We start from the raw sequence: 15,122 nt of genomic DNA, 5'->3' as shown, positions 1-15,122 counted from the left end.
AAAATACGGGATATAAAAACACACTGAGTTAAGGGTTGGGCGATTGGAGACGGCCAATCCCGTATACGAATGTCTCTGCGCGGGTGTTGTGCCCACTGTGGTGAAAACACGCACCGCAATTAAGTTTGTCCAAGCTCCCTCGCGGGTTTGTGGTCAGCGCCGTGCGCGTGACCTTAAGTAAAGTTCTGTGCGTTGCGGGAGGCGGCCCGTGCCGTATACTGAAGATCAACCCCGCTGACCAAGTGTGGTGCGGGGTGTCTTTAAACTGATGTGGTCGGAAGAGGTCCTGGAACGAAAAGGGGGACCGGGTACTCACGGAGAGTTTAAGTAAAAAAAGGGGTTCTGTTAATTAGTGACTATATATACCGGACGTTACTTTCGATGAAGACAAAGGTTGTTGCCTCTCCATGGGACGTAGGTCCGCCCTGGTCCGCGAGCCGTGATGAACTGCCGAACTGGCATGGCGTCCGAGAGAGGCTCGGCCTCTCTTGCGCCAGGTTTGACCTCATTACGCTCGACTCTAAATGGGTGTGTCTGGAAGAGACTTTATTGTCGCTAAAATCCTAATTTAATGTTCCAGGAGGAATGGGTACGGTTCTTCTCTTGTCTACTCAGGTTTTCGCGGGTTTGCTTTTAATCGCTGTTCGGCTCGCCTGACTCGGGTGGGCCATGGCCAGGGGTGTGTTCCATTAGCGGGAGCGTATACTGGCGGGTGCAGGTCGGGCTCTGGGGTGGTCGTCGGCCGGACGACGTCAAAGTATAATTTCTCATCGTAGTTTAGGATAACCATAGATATAAATTTTAGCTCCTCAGTGTTTTATTTTGTTGAAATTAGAAATAGGATTCAAGATATAAGGTTTGTTTGACTCGAGGTCTCTTTTTGACCTGTCAACTCTCGGGGCGCCCTTTTCCGGAAGCAGTTAGGGGGATGGTCGTTTTACTCGCGGGGGCAAGTTGCTCTCAGGTCACTCAGGTCATGCTCTCGATGCTCCTCCTCTCGAGAAAGAGTTGCGAGGGCAAGTTGTCTGCTAGTTGTTTTGGCGCGACTTTGACGATGGAGTCAATATGTTATCAAGCTACATTTGGTGATGACGATAATATTTTAATAGATGAAAACATTGAAGCGGAAAATCATTACAATATAACTTATTTGGCGTCCTTTATTTAACAATCAAAAGATTTGCAATAGTTTCCTAGTACAGGTTAGCTTATGCATTGCCGTCGTCCGGGGTCTCGGGCTCGAGTCCCGGTGCGGCTCCTAGCGGGAATGGCTGTTGTGAATGTAATGTGTCCGGGTGGGCGCCAGACTAGCTCTGTTTCTAGTCGATAGGTGGGTCGTGGGTTCGATTGCCCTGCGTGGCCCACTAGGACCGTCGGCGATGTTGCGTGGGTTATGAGGAATTCCCTACTTGGCGGTGGTTGGGAGTCGTAGGGTTAACTAATCAGACGCTGAAGTGATACAACAAATGACGTGTGTCGTTTATTCATGCGACTGTGGGTTTGGTGCAATACCGTTGATTACATGCCACGTCGTACAGTGGGTGACGTCACACAATACAGAAGTTACACAATTACACAAGGATAGTTTGAAAGTTACGTAATAAGACGTGGCACAAGTTCACAAAAAATGTTACGCGAAGGTGCGTTGCACAAGTTTATTGAATGTTACACGGTGACGCGTCGCACAAGTTCACAAAAGAAAACATTCTAGATTCAAGGCATTGCACAAAGTTACTAATTATTACGTATTAGCGTGGCACTAGGCGTTTCTGAGCCTGGTTACTCAAAAGAGGGGTGAGGGTGATTGGAGGCGGCCAATCCCGTATAACAACTTCTCGAGGCGGTGTTCGCGTCCACTGTAGTGGAGCGCGGACCGCAGCTAAATTCGCTCAAAGTTCCCTTATGGGTTGGGGTCAGCGCCGTAGCGGCTGGTTTTAATTAAAGTTCTGTTCTTCGGGAGGCGGCCCGTGCCATATGCTGAAACTACCCCGCAGACCAAGTGTGGTGCAGGGGGTTTTAAAAGTTATGCGGCCGGATTAAGTCCTGGACCGAAAATTGGACCGGGTACGCACGGAGAGATAAGTAAAAAGAGGTTTTGAGGAAGTGACTATAATTACCAGAAGTGAGTTCAATGCAGACAATGGATGATGTCTCTCTGTAGGACGTGCGTCCGCCCCGGTCCACGAGTCGCGCTGTACTGGCGTCATGTCATGGCGTCCGGCCGAGGCTCGGTGGCCCTCGCGCCAGGGTTGACCTCATTACGTTAGTTTCTAATGTGACATGTTAATAAGAGAATTTAAGGGCGTTAAATTCTTACATTAATTATTAAAGCTGAATCAAGATCACTCGTCCCTTCTACAAATTGAAGTTAGTATGTTTAGTAATTATTTCATTTAAATTTTACGTTACACCTGCGACTGTTTGTCTCTTGCCGGACTGCTCTGGTAGGGGTAATAACGCAACACAAGGGGTTAATAATTATGTCACATGGGTTAATTGACTAATTTAGGCAGAAGGCCGCCAGGGGGACACTCACACACGTATCGACGTATTTACACACGTGAGTGCCCGGGCACTCCTACGTCGCACTTTCGTTAATCAACTTTTAATGTATATATAATATTGTTTAATATTCTGTATTTGTTTTTGCAATGTGGTCGGCTGTAATGTCGGTCTGTTTATTAGGGGGGCCGGATTCTACCTTGGTTGCTAGTGGCTCGCCAGACTCGGGTGGGCCATGGCTAGGGGCGCATTCCGTTAGCAGGGTTGAATACTGGCGGTTGCAGGTCGAGCTTTAGGGTGGCCTTCGGTCGGACGACGTCAGTATATCACAGGCGGTTTAAAGTCAAAAAGCAATATTTATATTTATATTTACCTTTATCAAGATATTTCATAATTTGTTTTCCAATATATGGTAAATCAATAGCTACTTCATCTTCAGATGAATCTTCAGAAATTTCTCACGATGTCTGCTATATTTTCCGCCATCATTGTTTTACAATAAATCGCTTTTTCTTCGTGTATTAAAAGTTACCGACTCTTTTTGCCCTCAGGTCAAGTTGTTCCCAACTCTTTCAACTCCCGAGGAACACGAGAGACCTCGAGTCAAACAAACCTATTATTGGCTTAGAAGAAACAAACGAAGCCCACGTTGTTGATGTTGATGTTTATTGTTTTAATATTGTGTCAGGAGGTTTAATTTGAATGTTGCCTTAACGAAGTAATTATTTTGTTGACACATGGTTTGTCAATTTTAATGTCACAGAAATATATTTAATAGAAGGTATGTCTAAATCTTGTTCGGTTGTTGTGTTTGCTTGATTTTTATTTCACATGTATATTCACGTAGTTACTTGTAATGCGTTTACTTATCCAGTAAGGTACTAAAATATGGATAAAATTTAGGGTTTAGTTACATATGGCTTGGAAAATAGGTTTAGGAGTTGAGAAATGCAACGAATAGAAAGTTGAATCTCACGATTTTTGCTGTAATTATGACTCAACCAACCAATTTAACGCAAACTGGGCAAATTCTAATAGTACACTGCTAATTGGGAGTAGTCTACTGTGGCCGGCAGTTATCTTGGCGTGTCTCAGCGCGTTGGTGCGGGGACAGCGGGGTCGGAGAAAGAAGATGGGGTAAGCAGGCGACACGTAGCCGAGAGCCGTGTAGTGGCTGTTAGGAAAATATTGCCCTTCAGTGTATACCCGAAAATGGAAGGCGAAGGTGGCAGCTCGCAGAGGCGCGGTAAAGTGATACATAGCGGAGAGCTGGAAATAATAAAAACCGTGATGCAGTTTTGTGATGAAGAAGCGAAAAATAAATGTCTGCTCGAGCCTTTACAGAGACCGACGGCAAGAGCAGCGATGTACACGGGTGTGAGTGAACAGTCCATAGTCAGGATTCGTAAAGTCAGCAAAGAACGACCACATGACCCACAGACTACGCCAGAAAAAAACCCAGATATTTTGAGTATTTAATAAACAATGGAAATATATCTTTACTACGTTACTGTTACGTAGTGTATAGTGGAGTAAAATATTTGGGCAGTTAGGGTGTGTGTGAGTTGGGCGGTTATTAACAAGTAAGGTCTTGATAGCCTATTGTGGAGAAATGATGAGTATGAAGCGTTGACGAAATGACAGAACGGGGAAAACGGGAGTACCTAGAGAAAGTAATAAGAATAGTAATAATAGTAATTAATTTTAACTTATTTTTGTTTTTCGTCACCTAATACAATCAATTATCATGGAAAGAGATCTTCATACTTACATTAAACAAATCATATAATATATATGAGGTTTTGAAGGTTATAATATGCATTCTAAAGTGGAAGTACAATGCAAATTGTATTTACATTTATAATAAATAATCGATTATAGGTGCATTAAAATATAAAGCCACACATACACAAGCATTTTTTAAATGCAATTAACGTTGGTAGTCAGGTGTTTCCTAAACGACTGACACGAAGTTAGAGCAGCAAATATAACATAACAAGCTCCATGTTTACTTAAATGTACATCCAGCGCTAAATTGAACGTTTTAGGTACGGAAACTGGAGAACGATAAGGGCTAGACTGGCTCCTGTGTCATCAACTGTGAGATAGCTTTCGCGCGGAGAGCTACAATTGCGTAATGTTTTGGTCGTTTGTTTTTTCTTGTAAGACTTTTGTTTTAATTAGCTTTGAGAACACAATGAATTGAGAATCATAGTTTATAATTTATTTTACATACTAAGTGACCTAGTTTTCCAAAATAAATCGTGTCTGGTTTTCGCTAGTTACTGAGTTAACATTTCAATTAATTTTGGTTAGCATAATAATTAATGGGACAAAGTAAAACGTTGCAGGTTTAGATAATAGTTTGTTACTTTTCCTGACAGATGAGTACAAATATTCGAGCACAACCACTGCAATTTACACAATGTTACACTTATGTAGTACAAGTACAATTCATAGGATTTCTCACTTTTGATTTGGTAACCCAGCGCTCTTAGCCAGAAGGCCGTACCGCCCTGTGGCCCCCACGGACGTCGATACAGACTTACGTAGTGTAAGAAGTCACGCGCCGAATGTTTTCTGTGCTGCTAGTACAAACCTGGCCGCTGACCTTGACAATAGGGTATCGCTTCCTCTTCGCCCTCCCCTCCCCTCCAGACAGGACTAGGGAGCTCAGACGCCAAGATATCTGCCGGGCATAGTAGTCTATTTTGCGATTCCATAACAGTTCTGATGATGTAACCAAGACGGCATCGTTTACGTCATTACTACCCCTTCATTAATACGAGATAAGTGCGGGAATATGGGGGTTTTGGGCGAGGAAATATAAATACGCTAATTTTTAACGTATTTCATACTTTTAATATTAAACATTTTTTGTATCGTAAAGTCGTAAAGTATATTATAATTCCCCCCACCCCTGCTTAAGTCTATTTTGTAATAACAATATTTTTATTTTTAAAAGAAATTAATGTCGGTAGATATTTTAACTTAACGGCAGTACTGTGATATTACAGCGTTCCCTATTTAGTAGCATACTTCATGATACTGAAAAATAAAATTTACAGGTAAAGTGGTAAAATATGGGGAATAAAATACCAGTATCACAAAAATACACTAGGGTGGGTGGGGCTGTCGTCTACTTCACGATACCGCCAAAAAGATTATGGTAAAATGTCTCACATTCACCAAATTAAATACTGGTGTCACTGCTAGATCTGGAAGAATTTAATTCTACTTAATGATGAACTAAATCTAAAATTTACCAAAATAAAATATGCAAATTTTACTGTGTCTACATTCTCATTCACCAAAACCCATAAATTTCTTGACTCATATGGTAAGAATGTACAAGTGTTAATTGCTTCAGCACAGACTTGTTGATGACTTCATCAATATCCCTACCATATCGTGATTTAAACGTATTTGTATTTTGAACCCTCACCAAAACTTTTGCTTTGTTTTTTTCTCTTCAACGGTTGCAAAACTAACCTAATCACAACTCACCTCTAACATAAAAATCTAACTAAATGCATGTTAAAATACGAATCACAAACATTTCAAAGCCATAAAAACCCACTTACTTTTCTTGGCTTTATGGCAATTATCTTTTACTATCATTATTTCTCTTGCAGATATTAAATTTACCCCAAAACAATTGCCATTCCATCATTTAATTTATTCTACATTGCGAAATATGAACCTTCGTATTCTTGTTTACAATTAAAACACAACCGCACATTCTTTCTTTACACTGCACCGTTATATTAAATTAATAGGGTAAACGGGGGGAATTGGGAGGTATGTTTTATAAATTTAGCTGTTCCGACATCAACTTATTTATATTTTTAATGCTTACATGTTTCATTTCTTTCATATTGCAATCTGTTAACTTTTCTGTTATATTGCATAATTTTTAATTGTTCACATATTAAAAAAAATTGAGTTACCACCGAATTACCCCCATGGGGGTAATTGGGATGGGGGTAATTGGGATGTACTCCTATAACCCATAAACAGTGCATTCTTAATATTATGGGCTATTAGGTGGTAGAAAACTATGGCAAGAAGAGTACATATCACTTGGATTTAGCCAGAAAAAAATTTTTTTTACCAAAATTTTATGATTTAAAAATAATATTATCAGATATTCATACTTTTAAATAAAAATTATGTAGGAAATTTACCTTATTACGTACAGCTTTCTAAATCATTATATACAAACAGTTCAATAGTATTACAAAACAAAAAACCTACTTCAATTTTATTTTTTAAGTCAAGAAGATTTGGCTAGTTTAGAAAACTTTGTAACAGTAAGACCAACTTTTGCTTCTCCTCATAGATATAAAACATATAAACAAGCACTAACACATTTTAAAAATAGGAATGCTTTTTTTTTTTGAGAATCTTGTAGCCTGCCTATTTATAAAAACAGCATAACAGAATAGGCTACATGAAAACTATTATTATGAAAACTATTAATAGCTACTGAAAAATTATGTCACTTCCATTTAGTAGCCCCAAACAAAAGAAGCCTATCTAATTAATAAGCAAATTATGGAATTAAACACTGTTAAACATATTTACACATTTATTAAAATAATTGGTAACCGTTTTATAGTTTGCATGGTCTAAACCAATGTGCCGCGAACTAACGGGGATCGGAGTTTCAACAATACACAGAATGTCTTCTAGTAGTGTTGGCACTTCATCCACTTTTGTTGGCCAAGAAAATTTGTTCAGTCCTTTGCTTTCCGTAAATTGTAGGTTGTAATATGTTGTCATGTTGGGTGGGTCACCTAGTTCTGAAGTACCAGTGACTTATGCAATGTACCATTCGTCATCGTAGCAGGCAGCTACAAAGTCATTTTGTTTTGGTTTATGACTTTCTTCAACTAAGTAGGGGCCTAGAGGGTTTTTATATAAGCCAGACTGATTGGCAGCCAAACACATTTCTTTGTCTGTCTCCTCATCAAGAAACTGGTTCAAATCATCATCTGATACATCTGAAATAAAAGGTTCATCTTCCTCTTCTTCAGAAGTCGAGTCAATTATTTTTTTGGACTTTTTTTGGTTTTTACAGGATTTTTCAATTGTATTGCATCTGCGTATCTTCAGTTGTTTTGGTTCTCCTTTCTCAGTTTCCACTTCTGTCTCTAATAGGCCTATTCTTTTCTTTTGTTCCCTTTCGTCCTTTTTTTCTTTTGCCTCGTTTTTTTTCCTCTTCCTCCATTTGCTTCATAACATCTTTTTTCAGTTAGAGCCATGTTGTTGAAAGTTAATTTTTTCTTTTTGCTTTTATCTCTATTCTCTTTAGGGGTAACAGCTTTCAACAGTATTTTTCTAAAGGCTGTGAGATCTGCTAATGTAGGTGTAGGTGGCAGACCATCAGTAGTTGGACGCACTGGTGTAGATGGCAGGTAAGCTGGTCCCACTGATGTAGAAGGCAAGCCATCTGCAGCTGGAGACACTGATGAAGGTGGCAGGCTGTCTGTAGCTGCATATACTGGTGTAGAAGGCAGGCCATTTGCAGCTGAAACCACCAGTGTACATGGCAGGCCTTCTGTTGCTGAATCTAAAGGCATAGGTCGCGGGGCATTCGTAGCCTGATTCACAGGTGTAGGTGCCAGACCATCTGCAACTGGACCGACAAATGTAGATGACAGACCATCTGTAGCTGAATCTTTAGACGTAGATGACAGGCCACCTGTAGTTGTAGTCGCTGATGTAGATGGCATGTAACATGTAGCTGGAATCACTGTTGCATGGCTAGCCGATGGTCCTTCAAGTGCCGGTGGCAACTTGCCCAGAGCTTTTGTCAAGTTAACTGGCCAAATCCCACTTGACTTGAATTCAGCTTTGATGTTAGATTCTTTGAAGGCCCCTTTTTGACGAAGTTCCTTCTTTGGAAATATTTTTGAAGGAAGTCTTTCGTCCATGATCTCTCTTTACCTGCAACCACATCTTTTTCACAGGAGCAAACACCCCAACATCGAGGGGTTGTATTTTATCTGACGAGTCGGCTGGGAGAGAGAGAATGTGTATGTTATTTTCAAGAGCCAACTTGCTTACTCTGTACTGTATGTGACTTTTGTGAACATCATATATAATGAGGATTGGCTTTGGCCAATCCTTGGTCTTAAAGTAAAGGTAGAACGTGGTTTTATCTTGCCACCCACTCACGGATGATACATACGCTGCTCCCTCAGGTCCATTTACACACCAACTACTGTAAAGATTTTTGCTCTTGTAGATTATGAGAGGAGGAAACAAATGGCCATTAGCTGCCACTGTTTCAACTACAGAGAAGGTTTCCTTCCCCGAGCCACCATGCACCTGTGACACACACTTAGTGCCTTTTTCTGCTAATACCGTGGAACTAATGGAGCTGGAATATCCTGTTTCATCGAGATTTATTAGGTACTTGAGCTGGATTTGTTATGTCAAGTTCTTGTACTTTTGCACTGAGCATTTCAAAAAACTTCGTAAATGATTCTCGAGAAGCACACTGCATTCTGGCCTTTTGTATACCTTGTGCTTTTCGCTTTACGAGTTCTGGGTATCGTTTTAAAAACCCATCCATCCATTCCCTACCAGGGGCTTTGTTCGTTTTGGAAAACGGATTTGGTAGTTTTCTAGTTTGAAAATATTCTTGCACAATACATGTTATCTTGCCCTAGTAAATGGTTCCTGTAAATCACACAGATATTTAATATGAGTAGCAATATCTTGCTCTATTTTTTGAGGAATAAGTTGTTTGCGTCCAGCTCCTTGAACATCAGGCTTGGTTTTTCGCTGAATCCGATTTCTTAAAGTACTCTCTGGTATACCAAAGCATTTTGAAACACTGTAAATAGATTCACCTTTTTCTATACTTTCCATTGCACACTTCAGTTTGTTTAGATCATATTTAGGTTCACTTTTTCTCTTATAGTTCCTAGGCATTTTTTAAAATGTTCGATCTGCCACAAAACTCACTCTTACACTCAATAATCACAATAATACAACTCTTTCACACCATTGCACCTGTAAACATAACCAATTGAGACATAAACATAACCTTAAATTATGGGAACCATTTTAATTAGAACTATACAATACCTACTACCAACTGTGTAGATACCACCAAATTTCCCTTTTGGGGGTAATTGGGTGGTATAATTAAACATACAAAGTATAGATTTACTGAGGATTACAAATAATTAAAAATATTGTGGATGGTTGGTTAGGTTAGTATAGCTACATTGAAAATACTATAGAATATTTTTAATGGTTGCTTAGGAATTGCAACGTAGCATAGCAACCAGTTCACAAGCCAATTCTGAGGCCTGAACAGTTGCGAAGTTCATCTAAGGTTACCGAAGTTCGCAACTCGCATGAGCAACTTAGGTAGCGGATAGAAACGAGGATAAAAGATGTCCATATGGTTCTTCATAGACTTAAGTGATGGAAAAATTAGAGAATAGTCGAGCTACATTTAAATTACTTAAAAAAAGTGTGGACAATTGATTAGGTTAGGTTAGCTATATTAAAAATACTGTGAAATCGTATATCCGGTTTGTTGGGTCACTATAGCTACATCTTAAATTGGTTATTTCTAAGCAACCTATAAAAATATTTTACAGTTTTCTTTAACGTAGCTGTACTAACCAAACCAACTGTCCACAAATTTCTAATATTTTTAAGGTAGCTAACCTAACCTAATAGACCATTCTCACAATTTGACGTAAGTTCTCCAAAACACAAAAACTCGAGACACACAGGAAAGAAAAAAATTTGCGCGGTGTCAATGCACAGGTATTGTAATGCAAGCTATAAACAGTGATTTCTGAGAAACCAGTAGGAATTTATTAATGCTGTTTTCAGGATGTATACAGAAATGTCTCTTGTGGTTGAAAAAATATTTTCTGAATTTTATTTTTAATTTCCGGAAAAGCCGCAATGTAAGATCTTTACTACCATTTTCCTAATATTTATTTTAATATTTTACAGAATAGCACCTACTCTAGGAATTGGTGAAATTCTAATGCTGCTGGTTTTTTGTAAATAAAATAATAAATTTCTGAAAGTGGTTTTTCAAACACTAAAGATGTTCTTCTATTTACCCTGAAAACAGCGTTTCTAAATTCATACTGGTTTCTGAGAAATTAGAGTTTATAGGTTACTTAAGGTAGCCTGTACAGTGACGCGGCCATCACCGTTGTGTTTTAGCATAGCTACTTGTTCGTGTGGCTCTTGATTTATAAGTACCGGTACATGTATATTTTGTATTTGGATTTTGTGAAGCAGTAGAAGGTAAATAACATGTAAAAAAATATGTGAGTTCCTACTGTGCATCGAAACCCAAGGGTAAATCCTTGACAGGGATTTGTTTTAGCAGTATAGTGGCCCCAAGCGCTCCCTTGTTGTGTAGGATAGCATGTAACCTGTTGCAAGAAAGGAATTGTCATTACAAATATAATGATTCCTTTTTTATGTCAGGTTACGTGCTATTGCATGTAAAAAGTTGGGGCTCCGTACTTCATACTGCTAAACAATATCCCTTCAAGGGTTGGCTCTCGGGTTTGGATGCACAGTAGGGACTCACGTGTTTTTAAAATTATTATTTACCTTCCACTGCATCACAAATTTCATATAAAAAATATACACATTTTTATTTATGGAGAACCACAGGATTGGCAACACAATTAAAGCACAAAATGGTGGTGGCCGTGTCAATGTACAAGCTTGGTAACGAAAACTATAAACTGTAATTTCTCAGAAACGAGTAGGAATTTATAAACACTGTTTTCAGGGTAAAACTAGGAACGTCTGTACTACTGAAAAACACTTTTTTCGGAATTTTATAATTTTATTTACAGTAAAGCCCAAAGTTAGAATTTTATCTTAACACTTATTTTCGTCGACAGTATTTTGATAATTTTTTATCTTAAAATAATATATTTTATGTCAGTTTATTTAGGTATGATATGTGCAATTTTCACCATATTGGTTTATATTTATGAATATGTAAAAATGCAGTTATGCAAGAATTTTATAATTTGCAGTTTTCCGGTAATGTAGCTGACATGACATAACTAAATCTTACTACTGATGGCAATGAAAGAAACATTCAAATTGTTTAAAAATATACAAATAAACTTACCTAGTTATTTAGGAGGTGGTTGCATGTCATTTGCAGCGAGCAAGATATAATGCAGAAATTTGTGTTAATTAGGAAATCTTTGACACAATATAAATTTCACTGGCTTCCAATGAAATGTGAAGTTTTTCGCCTGAATGTCCAGGGATTCTATAACATATTGCCAATCCACAATCCCCAATGCACTCCCGCTAGCACTTGTCATTTATGTAACAAAATGACCAATGATAAACTACAAAAAATGAACTATAAAATAAAGTAAAATTTAGACGAATATGTAAAAATTTAACTTTAAATAATTTAATACGAAAACACTGACTACAGAGGTCCAGTTTTACCAAGGATTAATATAAGAATATTATTATTAAACTATGCTAGTGCAACATGAATTATGTCAAATAATTATGTTTTCTTGCAATATCACAAACATTTTCACAGTAACATCTGAAAACCAAAATAAAATCAAAAACTTAATTTCCAAATCTAATGAAGATTACTTCACATTCAACACAGCAAGTCCACCACCAATCAATCAGAAATATGAAATATTGTCATTTTGCCATATATGTGAGTAACAATACCAACTTTGAATTATTTAGCAAACTAGATGCAATTAAAACTGGGAACTACAGAAAATAAAAATGTGAAATTTTCCATTAAATAAAATACACCTTAATTAATTTCAAATAACATAACAATCTGTAGCGGTCTCAACAAAAATTTTAAAAATACCCAAAGACACTGACTATCAAATTAGTGATTACAGCTGAAATATTTCCAAACACTTGAATAAAACTAGCACCTTGACTGTATCCAATGAAAAATTAAAGTTCGTCAATAATCGTAAAGACAAACACTCAAGAAATCGGTAAGTCAGCTCACAGCGTCGTGATGTCCATTCTGCACATAAAATTATTTAGAAACACACTAACTTTTTCATAATCCTGTCTGTTTTCAGTCTTGGTGTCCTTCACATAGCTTGTATAAAGTTCTAAAATTAAGTATTGAAAAACTTTTACATGACCTTTTAAAACTATAGTCTGCTAGCAAGTCCCATTGTAGTCGGATGACATCTTTTTCTATTTCTTCATCTTGAAATCTTCTACCACCGTGGTCTCTTGTAGAGGAAGAGTAACTGAAACACTGAAAACAACCATTAGTAATACTCTTGTCATAAACTTTCAGCTATGCATTTATCTTGCAAAGAAATAAGTCAATTAGTACACATTCACCTTAACTTCTGGTAATCTTTAAAAAAAAATTGGTTCTCAAAACCTAACTGATCCAATTTACTTTTAATCTCTCACATTTCTTTCTTAAACCTTACACTTGTACTTCACTTTTATCACTTATACCTACTCAATTATCCTTTCTTATTGTACTTATAATGAATTAACCAACTCAAACACAACAATCTTTGACAAAATAAAATTTAGCTAGCATTTACCTATATATATTTGTAACTTATTTATCACATTTATCTTAAAACTAATTAAAACACTCTATAAAATAAAAATTGATAGTTAGTTCACTCTGTAATAACAACTTCAAAAAAAATCTCTCTTACCTTATAGTTTATAAAATTTCACTAACTTTTATATATATATATATATATGTATATAAAACTTAGCTTGTTATCTTATGGCATTAGTACTAAACAAACTTTACATCAAACTGTCTGTTCTCAAATAAAACTCCACTTCTCTGCTTCAATTACAGATCTGACCAACTTAAAAAAAAAATCTTTTATTTCTCTTCTCTCTCTTTTCTATGTTCCTCTGTACCCCACAAGCAACTATACTTCTCTAGTATGTACTCTCTAAACACTTTTAAGGGGAATTTTATGCAAAACTAGGGCTCTACCCTAACTCTGTCCGTACTTTCACAGGAAACCTGTGTTAGTCTGAAAAGAGCCGCATAAAAATTAACCTCCTGAAACTTCATAAAACACGCAACCACTTCCCAGGGCAACAAACTCACCTTTCTTTTACTCTTGGGTCTCTAACCCAGTCATCAACTATACTTATTTTTATACCTGCGGCTGGATCAATTATTGATCATCCCTGTGTTGCCTATCTCCTTTCAGGCCAACCACTTCCGCTTTTTGGTGTCTCTTACATTGTTAGCCACTGCTACTCAACTGGACACAACATACCATGTCTTCATACCCTAAAATTTAATCAGGTCAATGTGCCTATCTCTCGATAAACAAAAAAAATCTGCCCTGACTACTTCGTGTAGGGGTCTCCTACCCCACACCACAATTACCACCCAACCTCATTTCACTGGGTCTGTAAAACATTTTTTCTTATTTCCTGGGTCCCTGTCCCGAAAGCCGGCATATTTAATTTCTTCAACTTCACTTAACTTCAACTCAAATTTAACTTCCCACTTATCCTAAGTAAACTCCCTTCCTACTCAGTTTTCTCTCTTTAAATAATTAATTGGACAGCATAACAAAACACGATACCCACATGTACTTAGCTTGACATACCAGTCTTAATACGTATGTTTCCTCTTGTTCTGAAACAGAGTTAAAATTACATAATTAACACTTAATTATTCCTTAAAACTATTTTACTATACCCAAAGCTCCCAGCTCATAGCAAAGTTACTGCTCAGGGTCACGTCTACCGGCGATACAGCACACTTGACTCTGCCTCCAGGGTTAACCAACACACTCCAGATGGAGTCTGCCAATGTCTTAAGTTCCGATGTGTTCTGCTAGATCGCAGCACAATTTATTTGGACGGACATCCTGCAATATGTCTCTGAGTACATGTTATGTAACAATCTCTCAAAATTTTTCTTAATTATCACAAAGTTTCACTGAAATTTTACATCACTCCCTACTTAATAATATGTTAACTTCATCTCTCTTACGTCCCCGTCAACAAAATTCTTAAGCTACAGTACTCTAATATACAAGCATCCAACAAATCATTTTTTTTCTTAAGTACTTATTAAAAATGAAAACTATTTTTAAACTTATTTACATCATGTAACCACCTTTTATTCTTCTTAAATTTCCACTCTTTTTCTGAGGCACATAATTCTAAATTAACGTAACCCATAAACAAGTTTCTCATCCAGATACATAAACAAAATTAAACTCTGCTGTACAACTGAACTCATCTTAAAACTAAAATAATTTAAATCAAGACTCTCTTAACCTACGGATGTTAAATAACTTAAACTTATTTAAAGTAACTTAGATTATCCTTACCTTATAATCTACTTTAATTAACATTAAAACTTAAGTATACGAACTTAAAAATTAAAATTATTATAACTACTTCACTCCCACTGTCAAATCACTCACTACCATCATACACCTTCCATGTGCACATAGCATCCCACATTATAGCAAAATAAACATACCTGTAATCTGTTTCTGTTATCACGTAAATAAAGTTTACTCATCCTATATCCATAAGTGTTGCTGTCTTCTCCTTAAAAACAATTGTGTTACTTTAAA

The 15,122-nt window shown here is 37.3% G+C and overlaps 1 protein-coding gene across 4 annotated transcripts in view; it reads left to right on the top strand.

The window, feature by feature from the left end:
- Window positions 1-3,105: 3,105 nt before the first annotated feature.
- The window catches only part of LOC134529451 (protein-serine O-palmitoleoyltransferase porcupine), a 71,002-nt gene continuing 58,985 nt past the window's right edge, over window positions 3,106-15,122 (top strand). For 3 of the 4 annotated variants that reach the window (XM_063363564.1, XM_063363565.1, XM_063363563.1), the window contains exon 1: window positions 3,140-3,283. The gene's annotated coding sequence lies outside the window, so the exon portion shown is untranslated. Of the gene's footprint in view, window positions 3,284-15,122 lie in introns of all 4 variants that reach the window. The other variant, XM_063363559.1, reaches the window with a different exon arrangement.

Source organism: Bacillus rossius, chromosome 2 (genome assembly GCF_032445375.1).
Source record: "Bacillus rossius redtenbacheri isolate Brsri chromosome 2, Brsri_v3, whole genome shotgun sequence".
NCBI lineage: Eukaryota > Metazoa > Arthropoda > Insecta > Phasmatodea > Bacillidae > Bacillus > Bacillus rossius.
Note: the sequence above shows the minus strand (reverse complement) of the source record. Positions and strands in the feature narration are given on the sequence as shown.